The sequence below is a fragment of the Myodes glareolus genome, chromosome 9 (assembly GCF_982192425.1).
Source record: "Myodes glareolus chromosome 9, mMyoGla1.1, whole genome shotgun sequence".
Classification (NCBI taxonomy): Eukaryota; Metazoa; Chordata; class Mammalia; order Rodentia; family Cricetidae; genus Myodes; species Myodes glareolus.
Window position 1 is genome coordinate 45,718,410 of NC_142034.1, and position 15,703 is coordinate 45,734,112.

The 15,703-nt window shown below is 40.8% G+C and overlaps 1 protein-coding gene across 2 annotated transcripts in view; it reads left to right on the forward strand.

Moving 5' to 3' along the window:
- Nucleotides 1-508: 508 nt before the first annotated feature.
- Nucleotides 509-15,703, forward strand: part of Taok1 (TAO kinase 1) — a 96,642-nt gene continuing 81,447 nt past the window's right edge. The window contains exon 1 of one of the 2 annotated variants that reach the window (XM_085695388.2): nt 509-1,144. The gene's annotated coding sequence lies outside the window, so the exon portion shown is untranslated. Of the gene's footprint in view, nt 1,145-2,036; nt 2,186-15,703 lie in introns of those variants that run through there. The other variant, XM_085695389.2, reaches the window with a different exon arrangement.

The following is a 15,703-nucleotide window of genomic DNA, read 5'->3' on the forward strand; positions in this document are numbered from 1 at the left end:
CAGATATACAGGGTGGTTTACAGGCAAGTCTAACTGCCATTCCAAATTCAACTATTAGAGTCGTATGAACGCAGCTACTTAGTGATTATGCTGCCAAGTTTATGCCTGGATCCCACGAGGAGTCCAACTAAGGTGTGCAGGAATGAAATGTTCTACACTTTGGAGCAAACTTTCACTTTGGCAGGATTAGTGGGAGGCTGATGTTCTGGAGGTGGGAAGGGGGAAGAAGAGTGCAGACAAGCTATCTCCCTAGGATTTCCGGGCTGAACAGCATGCACCTGACGACCGCGTGGCAATACCCAGCTGAGTGTGGAACTGGACCCAGCCCAGCATTCAAGGCAGCCGGGCAACTCCGCCCAGCGTAAGGACTCGCGCGCTCCCGGACGCGCGTGCGCGCGCACGCAGGCGTGTCTCGAGCAGGGTCGGGCCTGTCAGGCAAGAAATCTCGCGAGATCTGAGACTGAGATGTCTGTCGGGAGGAGGGGAGTGGTGTTGGGGAAGGGGGGGGAACCTGGGCAGCGGCCGAGCTCTGTGGCTTCAGGGCTTGGAAGGAGAGAGGGAGGGTGGCGAGGAGAGTGAGTCGGTGCCGCCGCCCGCCTGAGGAGAGAGGAGGGGTCCCGCTCGTCCTGCGCCCTTCGCGGGCCGAGAGCGCGGAGCAGTCGCGAAACTCCCAGGCCTCTCGGCCCCTGGGGACCCCGCCCCGCCGCCCGCCGGCCCGCGGCCTCTCTTCCCTTTGTGAGCGCCCCCTTCCCAGGGGTGCTGGTGGTGGCGGAGGGGTGCGCGTGGGCCCGCCCGCCGAGGGGCCGCGGCGGGGGACCGACTGGGCCTCGGCTGTGAGAACCCGAGGCGGCCGAGGCCCGGGCCGGTTCCCCCGAGGCGGCGGCGGCGGCTCCCGGCACTTCCCCGCGCCATCTTAACTGAGCCCGAGCGTTAAGGGCGCCTCCTCGACCCCGGTCGTCCCCTCGTCCCCCCCCCCCCTCCCCGGCCCCTTGTCGCAGAGCTTGGGCTGGGCGGCTGGGGGGGGGGGGCGGCGGTCTGTCGCCGGGCCCCCTCCTCCTCACTCCTCGTTCTTCAGCACCGCGGCCACCGGAGCGCTCCAGGGGTCTGCGCCTGCCTACTCCGCCCCAGATCTGCCGGCGAAGGGGTAAGGGCACCTCTGCTTTGGGAAAGGAAGACATGGAGGGGGCGGGGAAATTCGGCCCACTCAGGCCTCTGGGTGGAGGGAGAGATCTAGGGGTATAGGGGGGGGAGGGAGACCAGGAGGGTCTGTGATTCTGTGGGTGGGGTGAAGACACTGGTGAGCTGAGCGCCCTCCTGTTTCTAGGGGCCAGAGCAATTGCATTCCTTTTTCCTGAGGGTCACCGGAAGAGGTGGTGGAAGGGGATGTTTCTAGGAAGGTGTGGCCCTAGTAGGGAGATTTGAGTTGACGTGCACCCCGACTTAAAGGCGCGAGGTCCCTTTCAAGTCTCCTCATCCTGCTCCTCCTCCTTTGTAGTGTCTGTCTTCTTGGGAGTGGAGAATACTCTGGGTAGCCAACTGGATAACTCCCCGCCCCCCCCCCCCTCAGGAAATCTATACCTTCTTCTGTAGGGGGTGATGGAGGCATTTCTGTCCCCCCTTCCCCCTCTCTCTGTCCTCTAGTCTACTGCAGTGCTGCAGAAGTCCAAGTCAGTTTCTTCATACACAGACCAATATATATATATATATATACGCAAGTAATGGCGCTTTCCTTGGGGAGGTTAGTTTTCTTTCCCTTTGGATTTAAATCGATTACAGTACTGTTAGGATTCTTCCCCTGAGATATGTCCATGGGAAGTATGACCACTCTTGTTACTGTTGTTATATGGCCTCATGTTAGAACAGTTTGCTTGCTCTGTTTTGAGAGAGAGGATGCCTGGATTGACTTTGGGCACGGCGGTTGGGTGGGTTAGTTTTCGTTAGGATTTAATAAAACAATTTTATATCCCTCCCATTATTCTTTCCCCTTTTCCTCTTTAGCTTTTGTAGTACTTGGAGAATTATTAGAAATTATTATGTTCAAACTGTCAGATGATCAGACATTTGCTCCTGGACTGTGACTTTGTAAGATTAATACTGTTTTGCATGACATTGATACCGAAATTTCTGAAAATGATTATGCTACAAACTTTGATGTAGCCGATGTTGCTTCTTAAGGAAATGCAAGGTAATGCACCCAATCATGCTGTGGTCTGTATTCTGTACTCTCCCTGCTCCCCTTTTGCTACATGTCATACTTGTTTAGAAGAATCCATCTTGTCTGGTTTGCCAACAGGACTTGTTGATTTTGTCCTTAGTAGAGTAGAAGTAAAAATAGCAGTTTGGGCATTCTGGTAAGTGCCTTCTGAAATCAATTAACATTCAGGTCCTGAAGAAGTCTTGATATACATTTTTTACTTTTTCTTTCTTCCTTAAAGGAGTCTTGATGTACAAACACGTGCCCCCACCCCCTTTTTATAGAAAGGGTCTTTGTGTTCAGGCTGCCTTGAACTCAGCAATCTTCGTGCCTAACTCTCCCATGTGCTGGAATTACAAGCGTGAGCCTCCACACCTGACTCCATTTTTTCCTTTAATATTTAGTTTTACTAGTGAAATGATTTAAAAATGTTCCATATGTGAATATTAGTAATAAAGATTACTAAAATATGTTAATGAATTGTCTTGACATTTTATTAATAAATGATATTTGATGTCTGAACTTTACTTAGTGAGTTACTTTTAAGTTATAAATACAAAGATTTAAAGTTGTAGCAGTAGTGTTAGGCATTGATTTAAGTTCTATCTCATGTAGCACAGGGTAGTGTAACTGTGTAGCTGAGGCTGACTTACTGATACCTCTGTCTCCAACCTCCTAAGTTTTGGAATTACGGGTATCTGCCTGCCACTATCCAGTTTAAACTAAAAGGCAAAACAAAAAAAACCCAGAATCTTGGTAGGGCAGTGGTGGCGCACACTTTTTCTCCCAGCGCTTGGGAGGCAGAGGCAGGTGAATTGTGAGTTTGAGGCCAACCTGGTCTACAGAGCTAGTTCCAGGAGAGCTACGACTGTTAAACAGAGAAACCCTGTCTTGAAAAACCTCAAACAAACAAACAAAAACCCAGAGTCTTTTTGAAACCTTGTCTTAAAAAAAAAAATAACAAAATGAAACAAAAAAGCAGCAGGGTCTTATTACATATTAGTGAATTCCTTGTCTGACCTGCAACTTGCTATGCAAGCCAGACTGGCCTCAAATTCACAAGAGATCTGCCTGTCTCTCCCTGCTGTGTGCTGGGATTACAGGCATGGACCACCATGCTTGTCCTAAATGCTTTTATTTCATGATTTTGAGAAAGCTGCATTATGTTTTTCTCAAAGTTGAAATTTTCTGCCTTATTTATTTTAATATTCAACCCAGTTCATTTGATGTAAGTAGCACCATTCATTTGATTCTTTCTCTCTTTTGGTGGTGGAACAAGATTTCGTGTAGTCCAGATTGTCTTTAAATGTTGTGTAGCTGAGGCTAACTAACCCTGACCTGAACCTCAGGTGTAATCTGTGCCAATGTGCGTGGAATTTGTTTTTCTTGAGGGAGTTTTTTTTTGTTTTTGTTATTTTGGTTTTTCGAGACAAGATTTCTCTGTGTAGCTTTGGAGCCTGTCCTGGAACTCTGTAGACCATGTTGGCCTCAAACTCAGAGAGATCCACCTGCCTCAGCCTCTTGAGTGCTGGGATTAAAGGCATGCACCATCACTGCCTGCTGAGGGAGGTTCTTCCTATGCAGTCCTGGCTGGCCTTGAATTTGTGGCAGTTCTTTTGCCTTAATCTTTTAGTGCTGAGCTATTGTGCCAAGCTCTATTTGACTCTTTACTTCATGACATAAAGTGCATGTTGTCCTGTTTGCAGGATATATAGTTTTCTCCCCATTCAGGAAAAGTTATGCCATGCTTAATTTTCTGTTTTATGGTTAGTTGTTGATAATGGGTTCATATTATACTAGCAAATATAAATCCAAACATACTGCTTAGCAAAGAGTGACTATTTTTATCTTGGAAAGATGCAAGAAGAGTGATTTATCAATAATGTCCACAAAACTTAAGGATATACACAGGGTATAGGTTTAATTACTTACTTTACTAGTTTATGTTAGAACTAAGGCATCTTCTCTATAGCTGGTAGGAGTGGCAAACGTATGTTGGTGATCAGTTAAAGAAATTTATTATTAAGGAAAGAACTATCCGAGGGTTATTTCATGACTTCTGATGCCACTGTCAGAGAATACTGAGAGCTGTTAGTCTGAGCTGATTCCAGATTAGTGTGGTGCTTATGTTTCTAAATAGTTCATCCACAAAATGGAGTGTACATCACTTCCTGTTCTTTCACAACTGGCTCTTTCTCTGGATTCCCTTTTAATGACTTAATTTTTGGCATTTTGATATCTGATTTGTTAATTTGGTTATTCTCATGTTTTATAAGTGGAAGAATTTCTAAGAATTAACTGTTTTAGAGGCTTTTAATGGAGTACTATTTTTTTTTTCCCTTTTAAAAGCATTTCATTGTGAATCCTAGCTGGTCTGAAACTCAGTAGGTAGACCAGGGTGTCCTGAACTTGCTGCAGTTCAGACTTTGCCTCTTGAACTGTGATTACAGGCGTGTTCCACCGAGACTGGTTTAACTGAATTTGCTTTGTAGACCAGGCTGACCTCGAACTCACATAGCTCCTCCTGTCTCTACCTCCTAAGTGCTGGGATTAAAGGTGTGTGCCACTACTGGCCGATTTAAGAGTGTCTTAAAAGAAAGGTGTATGTCCATGTGTGTGGGATGATGTTGAGTCTCTTGCTTGACTGTCTGCCTTATTCCTTTAAAGCCAGGGTATCTTGGCTGTATCCAGAGGTAAACTGATGGCCAACAAGCCCATTAATTCTCATTTCTGTGCCTCCCACAGTGCTGGGATTACAGGTGCACATGGCCACAACTAGGTTTTTTATATGAGTTTTTGAAATTTAAACTCAGGCTCTCATGCTTGTTCAGTAACTGCTTTTACCACTGAGTAATCTCACCTGCACCAAGAATAGGCCCCTACCACCACAGAGTTTATCTGTGTAGACCAGGCTGACCTTGAACTCAGAGATCACCTGCCTCCTGAATGTTGGAATTCACCACCACCACCTGACTTCAAGAATATCTTAATAGTATCAAAACATTGCTTCCATTCTAAAGAATGATGTCTTAAATTTAAACTTTGATGAAAATTATCTATTTTGCTGTGCTGGGGATCAAACCCTGGGCCTTGAGAATGCTAAACAAGTAATCCTATCATTGAGTTACAGGACCAAATATATGTGCACACTAAATAGGAAGTAATTACTAGGTTTTCTATAAATATATATAAATATATATATATATATATTTATATATTTGTTTTTCGAGACAGGATTTCTCTATAGCTTTGGAGCCTGTCCTGGAAACTAGCTCTTGTAGACCAGACTGGCCTCGAACTCACAGAGATCCGCCTGCCTCTGCTTCCCGAGTGCGAGTGCTGAGATTAAAGGTGTGTGCCACCACCGCCCAGCTATAATTATATTTTTAGAGAATTTTTGAATGTGGCAATTATTTGCATGTTAATACAAAATAAGTGTATCTTAGGGCTAGGGTTGTGAGTCAGTGATAAACTTAAGGTTCTGGGTTCAGTCTTCAACATTGTATAAACTGGGTATGGTAGAACATGCTTGTAATTCTGTCGGTGGCCTGTAATCTCAGCATGGAGGTGGAGGCAGGAAGATCAAAAGTTAAAGATCCTTCTTGGCTACAGATTAAGTTTATGGCTAGCCTGGGCTACATAAGACCCTGTCTTAAAAAAAATTTATATATGGAAGCATATAGTGGTATTTAGTCCCATATTTTGGTGCCATTCTACTAATAATAAACATACTAATTATAGGATGCTTGAAAAATTTGGTGGTTGCTCTTTTTTAAAACATTATTTCTAGGGGCTGGAGAGATGGCTCAGAGGTTAGGAGCGCTACCTGATCTTTCAGAGGTCCTGAGTTCTATTCCCAGCAACCACATGGTGGCTCACAACCATCTATAATGAGATCTGGTGCCCTCTTCTGGTCTGGTGGCATACATGCAGACAGAACACTGTATACATAATAAATAAATAAATCTTTAAAACAAAATTATTTCTAGGAGCTGGAGAGATGGCTCAGAGGTTAAGAGCAGTGAGTACGCTTTCTGAGGTCCTGAGTTCAATTCCCAGCAACCACATGGTGGCTCACAGCCTCTATGAGATCTGGTGCCCTCTTCTGGCATGCAAGCATACATGGAAGGAATGTTGTATACATAATATTTTTGAGACAGGGCTTCTCTGTGTAGCTTTGGCTGTCCTGCAACTTACTCTGTAGACCAGGCTGACCTCGAATTCAGAGATCCACTTGCCTCTACCTCCCAAGTGCTGGAATTAAAGGGGTCTGCCACGCTTTCCCTTTCGTTGTTCACTCTTGAGTGCTCATTCGCAATTCTTTCTCCCTCTCTCCCTTTATCTCTCTGTCTTTCTCTAATATGTATCCTGCTGCCCAAAGATTCCAGTAGAAGGGTATCACATCCTCTGGAACAGGAGCTGCCTTGTAGTTGTTGAGAACTGATCCTTGATCCTCTCTAATAACAGCAAAGCCAGGAGATGGTGGTGCACACCTTTAATCCCAGCACTCAGGAGGCAGAGGCAGAGGCAGGCACATCTCTGTGAGTTCGAGGCCAGTCTGGTCTGCAAGATCTAGTTCCAGGACAGGCTCCAAAGTTATAGAAAAACCCTGTCTTGAAAAACCAAATAGGGGGCTGGAGAGATGGCTCAGTGGTAAAGAGCATTGCCTGCTCTTCCAAAGGTCCTGAGTTCAATTCCCAGCAACCACATGGTGGCTCACAACCATCTGTAATGAGGTCTGGTGCCCTCTTCTGGCCTGCAGGCACACACACACATAGAATACTATATACATAATAAATAAAAAAAAAGAAAGAAAAACCAAATAAATAAAATAAAGTTAAAAAAAATAAAAAATAAAAAAATTATAACAGCAGCAAATGTTAACTGCTGAGCACTATCTTTCCAGCACTATTTTATTTTAATTAATAATATTTTTTAGGGGGGCTGGAGAGATGGCTCAGTGGTTAAGAGCACTGACTGCTCTTCCAAAAGACCTGGGTTCAATTCCCAGCACCCACATGACAGCTCACAACTGTCTGAAAATCCAGTTCCAGGGGATCTGACACTTTCACACCAATGCGCATATTTATGATAAATAAATCATAAAAAAATTTAAAAAAAATAATATTTTTTAGTTTGGGTCATGCTGTATCGCAAAATAGTCTATAGCGATGTGGCCCTTGACCTCAGTGTTTCTACTGTTCTTACCTTTGGATTTTGGGATCATAGGCATTGACTACCACACAAGCTAAGATTGAATGCTCTTTACTAGCCATAAGAGATAATTTAAGAATTTGCTGGTTCTACTTGAGCGTAGTGGTGCGCACCTTTAATCCCAGCAGTTGGGAGGTAGAGTAGATATGAATACTTAGTAAACACTGTAAGTTTTATAGGGGTCAGCTATGTTGACATTGGAACTAGAGTTAAGATTATTTTTTTCATGTTGTCTAGAAACTGCGCTTTTCTTTTCTGGTCGCCCAGACCCGAATAATCACACAAAAACTATAATAATTCAACACTGGCCAGTGACTCAGGCATATTCCTAGCTAGTTCTTACATCTTAAATTAACTCATTTCTTTTTTTTTTTTAAATATTTATTTATTATATATTCTGTCTGCGTATATGGCTGCAGGCCAGTAGAGGGCACCAGACCTCATTCCAGATGGTTGTGAGCCACTATGTGGTTGCTGGGACTTGAACTCAGGACCTTTGAAAGAGCAGGCAATGCTCTTAACCACTGAGCCATCTCTCCAGCCCCCTCATTTCTATTCTTTTATATTTTACCATGAGGCTTGTGGTTTGTTACCTCACATTTTGCTTCTTGGACATCTCTGACTCTGCCTACTTTTTCTCTCTATATCTCTGTTCAGATTTCCCGCCTGGCTTTACTTTGCCTGAGCCATTGGCTGAAATAGCTTTATTCATCAACCAATAAATGCAATACATATACAGAAGGACATCCCATGTCAGTGTTTGGCTGATTTATGTTTTAAAATTGGTTTGTTTCTCACTCCTATCCCTTTGGTTATCAGTAGTCTGTTATAACAGCAAATTTCATTTTTTTCTAACTTAACCATTTAGAAAGTAGAAGCTTTTTGGCTAAAGGCTGCTGTTCAGTTCAGAATCATATATAAATTAGTCTCTTAAAAAATAAGTCAAATTTATGTAGTTGAATCTTATATAAAATTGGGACTGTCCCATTAAATAGAGTGTCAACGTATGTTCATCTATCTGCCTTTTAGGTTTCTGAACTTATTCATGGCTGGATTTTTAAAAAAATATATTCAAGGTTTCCTGTTATAAAATGTAAGTGAGAAGATAAAAACTTTTAGTGTTTGATTTTATCCCATTGCTGGGTTAAAATACTATTTTTTTTTTAGTGATAAAATTTGATGTTTAATTTTGTTAACAGTGTCTCATTCCTTCTAAAAATCAACAATTCCTAGCTAGCTACTAGGAACAGTTCTATTTGAGATGTTTCTGTCATCATTTGGTAACAATTCTTTGTATCTGTACCAGTCTCTTCCATTTATGCTAGAAGCAGATTTTTGTTGTTTCTGATTTATAGTCTAAATAGTGACAAAATTAAAAGCTGGAAAAGTTTTTTTAAAATATAAACCTTGCCTCTAAATAAGAGTATATATTACTAAGTACCATGCTTACTAGCTAGGTATGCTCTTCTTTTAAAAATGTCAATTTACTACTTGGGAGACCTTGGTAGCAGGATCTCTTGAGCCCAGTTGGTAATTCCAGGCCATTCTGGGCAACATAAGGAAATTCCATTTCAAAACAAGCATCAGTTATGTGTTAGGCATATGTTTATCAAGTCAGGGTTTGTGTAGCCAGGCTGGCTATGAACTTGTGTAGCTGAGGATGACTATGAATTTCTCATCTTCTTGCTCCATCCCCCAGTGCTGGGATGATAGACATGTTCCACTACATCTTTTTTTGTGATGCTGGGAGTTGATTTCAGAACTGTGTACATGCTAGGCACTCTAGTGACTGAAGTACGTCAGTACTTCTCCAGCTCTTGTTGCTTTCTACTGTGCTGTCCAGACTGGACTTCCGAGGTGCTGGGATTACTGGGTGTGCGCCATCATATCCAGCAAAGCTATTATTTAAATGTAACTGCATTTAACAGTTTCCTGACTTATCTAAGCAAAAAAAGGCCACTTTTTCTTTTTTTAAAAAATATTTATTTATTTATTTAATTATTTATTATGTATACAATATTCTGTCTGTGTTTATGTCTGCAGGCCAGAAGAGGGCACCAGATTTCATTACAGATGGTTGTGAGCCACCATGTGGTTGTCGGGAATTGAACTCAGGACCTTTGGAAGAGCAGGCAATGCTCTTAACCACTGAGCTATCTCTCCAGCCCCCATTTTTTCTTTTGAAACATTTTAAAAAATTTTTTTATCCTGTTACTTTTTAGATTTAGATGCATGAGTGCTTTGTCTGTACTTACATATGTCTGTGTACCATATATGTACCTTGTTCCCACAGAAGTCAGAATAAGACATTAAATCTCTGGAACTGGAGTTACAGGTTCTGAGCTACCAGTGGGTGTTGGAAACTGAACTGAGGTCATTTGTAAGAGCAGCAAGTGTTCTTGACTGCTGAGCCATCCTCTAGTTCCAGTTAAATTTTTTGATCAAATAATTTTAAGCAGGTGAATTACATTTAGAAAGGCATGCAAAGTTCAGTTTCTATAAAATAATTATCAGGTAATGAATGGAACAGAAGCAATCATAGTAAAATCAGCATATTTTAAAGTTGAACTTAAAATTATTATGTTTACTTTATTGGTGAGGAGGCAAGGTAAGAGGATAGTTTGTAAAATTTTTTTATTTTTTTAGAGACAGGGTTCCTCTATGTAGCCCTGGCTGTACTGAAACTCACTCTGTAGACCAGGCTGGCCCTGAACTTGAAGATCTGCCTGCCTCTGCCTCCTGAGTTTCTGGGATTAAAGGTGTGTGCTGCCACCACCTTCTCCTAAAAAACATTTTGTGTGCATGTGTTTATTCCTGAGTATTTGTATGTATATGAACCATATGTATGCTGTATCCTCAGAGACCAAAAGAGCATGTTAGACCTTTCTGTAATTGGAGCTAATACAGAGTTGTGAGCCACTCAGTGTGGATGCTGGGAATTGAACCTAGGTATTCTGAAAGTGCCACCAATACTCTTAACTGCAGAGTTATCTCTTCAGTCCATCTAAGCTTTTTTATTTAGATAGTCTTTGTAGTTGTGTCTTCATCTTGAAACTATATTAATGGAATATATTAGTTTGACAAATTAGCATATATGTGTGTATAATTTTTTATGTTTTTATGTGTATGCATATTTTGCTTGCATGCATGTCTATCATGTTGATGCCTGGTGCCTGCAGAAGTCAGTAAAAGGGCCTCAGATCACCTGAAACTGGAGTTATAGATGTCATGAGCTGTCATGTAGATGCTGGAAGTTGAACCTATATCTTCTGTAAGAAAAACAAATGCTGTTAATGATTGAGCCATCTCTTTAGGCCATTTTTTCTTTTATGTGCATTGTTGTTTTGCCTGCATATTTGTATTTGTGTGAAGCTGTTGGAACTCCTGGGGCTAGAGTTAAACACAGACAGTTAGAGAGCCGAAATATGGGTGTTGGGCATTGAACTTTGGTCCTGGAAGAGCAGGCAGTGCTCTTGACCCCTGAGCCATTTCTCCAGCCCCCATATACCATATATTCCATATATTTTCTCTCTCTCTCTCTCTCTCTTTCTCTCTCTCTCTCTTTGAAACGGTGTCATTCTGTAGCCCCGACTGACCTGAAATTCACTGTATAGCCCTGGCTTATTGAATTTGTAGCAGTCCTATCTCAGTGTCCTAGGTGATGGGAACTGTATGAGCCACAGTGGATGGTGCATGCCTTTAATCCCAGCACTCAGGGAGGCAGAGGCAGGTGGATCTCTGAGTTCGAGGCCAGCCTGGTCTACAGAGTGAGTTCCAGGACAGTCAGAGATAACACAAAGAAACCCTGTCTCGAAAAACAAAACAAAAAACAAAAAAGATACTGTCCTTATCCTGTATGGATTTTCTTTATTTTTAAGTCTTCTAAATAATTTATTTTCAACTTTAATAGATATTCATGGAAATACAAGGTCTTCTCATGATCGTTAGTTACTCTAAGCCATTACTTTCTAGGTTGTGACTCATTAATGTTGTGGACTCAATTTAGTAAGTACAGTACCAATTAAATGATGAAAAATGTCAGTGTGGTACATTAGTAAAGGGTAACATTATTAAGGGAAATTTGTTTGCTATAAGATTTTCTGGGTACCTTGTTATCTTTTTGTTTAGAATTCTATCCCAGCTGAGTATGGAAACAGTCTTACACATGCTAGGCAAGAGCTCTTCTAGATCCCCTTTACTTCTAATTGCTTGTCTTTGAAGAATGCTTGTATTGCCTTTATTTAAGTAATTCTCTGCCTTTAAATCTTTATTGATTTTGGTGTCTAGTCTTACTTGCTCGTCATATTGGTATATTTACCTTTCTTAGGCCTTAAGTTTTGGTAGGTATTAAGGACTTTATCAAAGAGATCCTGGGCAGGGTTAATACTCTAAAGAGTTTTGCAAATAATTCCTGAGATTTTTTTGGTTTTTCAAGACATGGTTTTTGTGTGTAACCTTAACTGTCCTGGAACTTGTTCTGAAGACTAGGCTGGCTTCAAACTCACAAATATCTGTCTGCCTCTACCTCCCGAGTGCTGGGATTAAAAACATACATCACCACAGAGCAGCTAACTCCTGAGGTTTTTTTTTTTTAATTTTTTAATGATTTATGTAACTTTATTTTATGTGCACTGGTGTGAAGGTGTCAGATCTTGTGGAACTGCATTTTCAGACAGTTGTGAACTGCCATGTGGGTGCTGGGAATTGAACCCGGGTCTTCTGGAAGAGCAGTCAGTGCTCTTAATTACTGAGCCATCTCTCCAGCCCCACTCCTGAGGTTTTTATACTGGGAATATGTGTCACATCTTATGTATAATGTATTGTATACTGCAGAATTAGTAGGGAAAACTTTCTGGGATTTCTGAAAATTGAATTTGTGGTCTTGTTCTTAGTGAGTTTGTATACTGCTACTGAAGTTTATTCCTGTCTCCCTGACCCCCAAAAGGGAAAACTTGTATTTTTGAGATGTGGTCTCATGTATCTAAGGCTAGCTTCAAATTTGTTATGCAGCCAGTGCTGAAATAACCAACTTGCACCACCTTCTCTGATTTATGTGGCACTGGTTATCAAACCCAGGGTTTTGTACATACTAGGTAATCACTCTACCAACTAGACTCTAGCTCTAGCTCCCTTATTTTTATTTATTTATTTATTTTTAATTTTTCACTTGTTGCAAGGTTCTGCTGTATTGCTCAGGCTAGTCATGACTTTCTGGGCTAAGTGATCCTCCTACGTCAGCTTTCAAGTAGCTGCAACTTAGAGGTATGCACTACTGTGCTCAGTAGTAAAACTTTTTATTTGAAACATATTAAGAAAGTAATATTTTTTTGCTTGAGAATATAGATTTAATGTTCAAATATTAATTATGATATGTAGTTTTTATAGTGAATGTAACTGATATACTAAATGTATTAAAGATTTCAGTGTGAGGCCGGTGGTGGTGGTGCATGCTTTTAATCCTAGCACTTGGGTGGCAGAGGCAGGTGGATCTCTGTGAGTTCGAGGCCAGCCTGGTCTGCAAGAGCTAGCTCCAGGACGACAGGCTCCAAAGCTACAGAGAAACCCTGTCTTGAAAAACCAAAAAAAAAAAAAAAAAAGGTTTTAGTGTACTTGTATGTTATAGACCTTGTGTTTTGATTTCTTTTAATCCCTTTATAGAAGTAATTATTAGTCTTTAGGTTTTTTATTTGTTAAGAAAGATTTGGGGCTAGAGAAGATAGCTCAACAGTTAAGAGCACTACTTCTTGCATAGGACATGGCGTTGATTCCCAGCACCAATATGGCAATTTAGAACGATCTATAACTTCATTTCAAGGGATCTGGCAATCTCTTCTGTCCTCTATGGGTGTCAGGCCTGCATGTGGTACCCATACATACATGCAAGCAAAATATTGATACACATTAAATAAGTCTGGGTGAGGGGAAAAGCCGGTGTCATTGTAGGGTAGCAGCCTTGAATTTGCAATGTAAACAAGGCTGATTTTGAATTCCTGATCCTCTGAAGTGCTGAAATTACAAGCATATGCTACAATGCTTGGCCTTGTAGTTTGTGTTTCGATCGATTCTACCAGTTTAATCCTGTTGACCAAGAAAGAGATTAATTCAGGAAAAGTTGATGAAACAGCATTACTAAGTGAGGTCAAAATTTTTTCTTTCTAGGGTTAAGAATTTATTAGGATCAGATTTTAGTATTCATCTTTTGTACTTTATTCAGTTAGCACTGTGTTAGTATTCAAGTATTTTTGAAAATTTCTCCCACATCCCCTTTCCCCCTTTCTCTCTTTCTGGAAGAGAGGTCTCATACTGCAGTTCAGGCTAGTCTGAAACTCATGATGTAATCTAATCTAGACTGATCTCAAACTCACTTCAGTCTTCCTATCACACCTCTATGGCGGTAGTATTATACAGATGAGCTACCATGCCTAGCTCCTTTTGCTCCTTTGAAGCATAAACTAATTGGTTTTCTACATTTAGATTCTGTTTTGGATTTTTTGTTTTGTTTTGATGGTAGATAAGTGCATAAAATATATTCAGTACTGAGAGTATAAAGTTTAATGTGAAGCTCTACAACTTCCATTCTAAATACCTATTCTAACTGTATAGAAAGTTCATTGAGTGTATAGACTTTGGTTCTAGTTAATTCTGGTGTGTAATGTTTTTATTTATCTACAAGTTTTTAATAATAAAGTCTGTAAAATTAAAACAAAAAAATCATAGCCTGTAAGCCACTTGATTTACTTATGGTGTAATAAGTACAGAAACCAGTTTCAGATTAATACTTTTTGGAGATAACAGGTATAAATTGTGATTTTTTTTTTAATGGCATGTGCTAGGAAAACACAAAATCCAAACATAGGTTGGTGTCCTCTTGTTACATTTTTTATTGCACTTACTTGTCTGTGTGCACTTGTGTGCCCCACATGAGGAAGTCAGAGGGCAACTAGGACAACTTGGGGCAACTGTTGGTTGTCTTCCACTATGTGGGTCTCGGGGGTTGAGCTCAGGTCATCACTCTTGGCAGCAAGTGCTTTTTATCAGCTGAGCCATCCATCTTCTCTTCTGTATATGTTTTCTTTTGCTTGGAGTGCTACAATCTCTGCACTGTGGTTATCAAAACAGGTTCAGTTAAGACTTATCTGTATTTATAACATAGGTTTTTAAATGTGTTGTTTACTAAATTCTGTAGGAGACAGAAATAAGTAACACCAGATACCATCTTAATTTGAGTAGTTGAGTAGGGTCCAGACATAGAAATAAATACATGCATTACAAAGTTTCTCAGTCATAGCATAGCATCAACATTTGGGAAAGGACAGGCTGTTACAGAGATCTGTATTGTGCATTGTAGCATATTTTATAATATCTCTGAATTCTACTCATGTTGTCAGTGGCAAGCCCTTGTCTGCTCATTCTGGCATTGAAATTTGTCTCAATGTTGCCAGATCTTATCTGGGGAGCAAAATCACCACTGAGAAACATGTTGGTGTAGTGAGTGTTGAGGTGCCATGTACAGAGAATGGTTGCAGTACAGGTCAAGAGTTAAAGGGTGTTCAGGGAGTAAGATTCCTCTCTCTTCCCCCAACATTCTCTGTGTAGCCTAAAACTTCTCTGACTCCCAAACACTGTGATTATATGCGCACGCTACCACTCCCAGCCTCTGATACTAAGTTATAAATCCAGCTCTATTTCTTTTTTTTAAATTTATTTATTAAAAATTTCCACCTTGGGCTGAGGAGATGGCTCAGTGGTTAAGAGCACTGGCTGCTCTTCCAGAGGTCCTGAGTTCAATTCCCAGCAACCACATGGTAGCTCACAACCATCTACAATAAGATCTGGTGCCCTCCTGGCATGCGGGCATACATGGAGGCAGAATGTTGTATACATAATAATTAAATAAATCTTTAAAAAAAATTTCCACCTCCTCTCGGTCTATTTCTTCTTTAAAAATTAAGTTTATAATCCTTATTTTTTTTTGTTTTTATATGTACGATGTATGTATGTTTGTGGTGTTGTATGTACATGTATAGTGTATGTGTACTCAGATGGTAGCCAGAAGAAGACTTCAGGTGTTGTGCTATATATTGTTATTCCTTGAAGTTCTATTTTGTTCTGTTTTTAAATGATGTGAAAAATGATAAAAACAGGAATGTGATAAAAAATTTGATTTGTGTTTTTTATTTTATTTTTTGTTTTTTGAAGCAGGTTTTCTCTGTGTAGCTTTGGAACCTGTCCTGGAACTAGCTCTGTAGACCAGACTGGTCTTGAACTCACAGAGATCCACCTGCTTCTGCCTTC